This window comes from Coenobita brevimanus, chromosome 97 (genome assembly GCF_032717465.1).
Source record: "Coenobita brevimanus isolate Jiangsu-jjx chromosome 97, ASM3271746v2, whole genome shotgun sequence".
Classification (NCBI taxonomy): domain Eukaryota; kingdom Metazoa; phylum Arthropoda; class Malacostraca; order Decapoda; family Coenobitidae; genus Coenobita; species Coenobita brevimanus.
Window position 1 is genome coordinate 50,404,281 of NC_137050.1, and position 3,931 is coordinate 50,408,211.

Below are 3,931 nucleotides of genomic sequence, written 5' to 3' on the forward strand. Positions count from 1 at the left end.
CTAACAAACTAATTTTTGAAGAGATAAATCATTTCGTGTGTTACCTATGTTTATGTTAATTATTAATTATCGACGTGGTAGAAAACACACGATTCAGTATGCGAATGTAATCGCTAAAGATTTTGTAGAAAGTCTCCAAAACCAACCAGAAAACGACTCACAGACAACCAACCTTATACTTTACTTCATCGTATAACGAGCGGGAAACGACGCATAGAGAGCCGTCCTTATAATTTACTACGACGTATCGGGGGCGCTGGGTTTACACAAACAATAGGTTATCTCCTTGCCTGTTTATTTACCGCTCCAAAAATTTAGTTAAAAGTGGTTGAAAGCTGTTTGAATAATACTGTTCTCACACACACACACACACACACACACACACACACACAGGCAAGAGAAATGAAGACCTGCATCACGGCTTGTGTTTGCAGCCGTCACACTCGTCCTGCATTCATCTGCATACTCCTCCACACAGCTCGGATTTATGGACAATCTCTCTCTCTCTCTCTCTCTCTCTCTCTTTCCTTACTTCTTTCGTCTTACCCTTGCCCCTTTCTTTCTCCCATTCACTATATTTTTCCCCTCCCTCTCCTTTTCACCTCATTTTCTTATCTTTATCTCTTCCGTTTGTCTCCCTCTCACTTCTTTCCTCTGAGCTCTCCTTCTCTTTCCCTTCTGTTTTCACCTCCTTATTTTCCTCATTTTCTTTCCACAGCTATTCTCATGGCCTTTCAATTCCACCACCACCACCACCACCACCACCACCACTACTATTACAACGGTCACTATCATCATTCCCAACATATCATTACCCTCTCTACTAAAGCTATTTTCAATACCTAACATTACAACCATTACAGCAGACAGCACAGCCACTAACTTTCAACATACTTGCCACAATCACCTACGCTAACTCCTAACACAATTACCACAACCCCTACCTCCTCCTGCCACAACCACCATCACTCCTGCCATACATTACTACATTTATCACCGCTGTTGCGATCCGTATCAGAATAATCCCCACTATTCATACCACACTGTCATCACCACCATTCCATACAACAATTACCACCTCCACTCTACAGTATACTGCAATCACCACCTCCTGTATTCCATACCATAGTCACCACCACCACCGTCACACGTGAAACGCTTGCGTGCCTGCCGCCACACCGACCTGTCCACCACCACCACCACCACCACCACCACCACCTCGAGCCACCAAGCCTCCAGTTGCCTCTCATCCTCGGTCGCAACACCATCCATACCCTCACCTTGATCCTCACATACTCACGCGATCCAGTCCTGTGAGGAGCCAGGGAAAAAAAAAAAATAGAACATGCAGTATATCTCACCTTCTGAAAGACCATATGTGCTTGCCTCTAGAGTTTTTCTTTTTCGTTTTTTCATGCTGTTGTTCTAAAAGTCTGGTGTGTGTTTTGCATTGCCACGCACTCTTCACTTCACCTTGCTCTCGCTTCTGACACACTTGCTCACTCCAGCCTCGTAAGTACTCGGAAAAATATACCCTGCATATTTACGAAGTCAGTGTGTGTAATTCACCGGGTCGGTCAGGATCACTTGATGGTCGTGATCGTCAGCTTTTACCCTTCTGGAAGGGAGCTGAAAGCTCATATAGTCCGATCTAAGGGCAAGGCTGTGACCTTCACACACGCACACACCCGTCCCCTTGCTCAGTTGGGACAGTAACCACCCACTTCGTCAGTGAAACTTTTCGCAACCTGAGCGAGGCGCGAACTCCCGTCCACCAGTTGGCAAGCGGGAACGTTACCACTGCACCAGCGAGCGGTGTAAGTGTGTGTGTGTGTGTGTGTGTGTGTGTGTGTGTGTGTGTGTGTGTGTGTGTGTGTACGTACGTACGTACTTTCCTCAGATTTGTATTGCAGATGGGTGTTGCAGGGAACTTTCTGAAGGGCCAAATCATTACTGTATTATGCTGTATTATAGGTATTTTTTATTAGTTTATGGTTCATCTTTAGTGTACTGTTGTATTTAGTGTATTAGTGTATTATATGTCACCAGGTGTGTACTGATTGGCTAAGTTCAGGATGTATCATGAGGTGACTGGTGCAAGTGGCCAAGTTGTGGAGAGTTAGGGTATTAAGTTGAAGGAAAGTTTAGTTGTTGAGGAGAGTTAGATTGTGCAGCCAAGTTATGCAGTGAAATTGTCTGGCGTTGTTGGAAGTTTAGACATGCAATTAGCTGGTCAGTGAGAGGGTGAAGCTAAGAATATATATGTGTGAAGTAAGTTATGGAAGACTGACATTCTTAAGCAGGGAGGATGAGGAACATTAAAAGTAGCAGTGTTCCTTCATAGAGTTAAGTTAATAAGTGTATTAAGTAGCTCAGAGAAGAACAGTTAAGTAATCATTGTAATCATTATCATTAGGTTGTATTAGCATCATCATCATCATCATCATCATCATCACAACTACAAATGATGGAAGGGATCTGCATAAATGACCATGACAACACCGAAGTGTATATAAGACCTTCCGCCAGAAGTCTACAGATGTTGACAGGACAACAGTAGACTGGACTTAACTGTTAACGTCAGTCTTATTTCTGACCCTCACGTCTGGGATATCGCAACCAGTTATGCTTGAGCTGCTGGGTAGGGTGGCCGTGACGTAGTACAATATCGTAGTGGAATGAACAGTGATGTGGCGTAGGTGTATGAGGCTGCAAGGAAGGGTGGCCGTGGAGTTGTGTACTATCGTAGTGGAATGAACAGTATTGTAGCGTGGGTGTATGAGGCTGCAAGGTAGGGTGGCCGTGGAGTTGTGTATTATCGTAGTGGAATGAACAGTACTGTAGCTTGGGTGTACCTGTATGTGGCGGTATGGCAGGCCGAGAAGGTGGATTGATATGGGAAAGAAATGTGTGATTATGTGAAGTTTAGAAATGAACGAAACCATAGGAATATATGAGTATGTGAATTATGGAAATGAACAACATGGAATGTATGGGTATAGTAAGTATTGAAATGAACGAAGTAACAGAACTGTCTAGTAAAAGAAACAAATAAGAAAGGTTACACTGCTTTTGTAACTTAGAGCCTACCGAATGGTCCTTATGAAGTGCATATATGTGTGATGATCGTTAGACCAATGAGGAGGAGCCGAGAATTTTTTAGACAGACGAAGAATGAATGGATGGATGAACCACTCCATTGGGCCCTGTTCATAGTTCCCCTAATGTAATGTTATCATGTATATGTTTCTGGATCCCTTTGGCTGAAAGCGTTAGGGGGAGAGAGGGTTGGAACGATAATATGATGGTGATGATGATGATGATAATGATGATTTAAGTAAAGAGTTTGTTTTCATGCTCGACTCTAATATTAACGTAAAGATGATGATTTAAGTAAAGAGTTTGTTTTCATGCTCGACTCTAATATTAACGTAAAGATGATGGTTTTAGTAAAGAGTTTGTTTTCATGCTCGACTCTAATATTAACGTAAAGATGATGGTTTTAGTAAAGAGTTTGTTTTCATGCTCGACTCTAATATTAACGTAAAGATGATGGTTTTAGTAAAGAGTTTGTTTTCATGCTCGACTCTAATATTAACGTAAAGATGATGGTTTTAGTAAAGAGTTTGTTTTCATGCTCGACTCTAATATTAACGTAAAGATGATGGTTTTAGTAAAGAGTTTGTTTTCATGCTCGACTCTAATATTAACGTAAAGATGATGGTTTTAGTAAAGAGTTTGTTTTCATGCTCGACTCTAATATTAACGTAAAGATGATGGTTTTAGTAAAGAGTTTGTTTTCATGCTCGACTCTGATATTAACGTAATGATGATGATTTTAGTAGAGTTTGTTTTCATGCTCGACTCTGATATTAACGTAAACATGATGATTTTAGTAAAGAGTTTGTTTTCATGCTCGACTCTAATATTA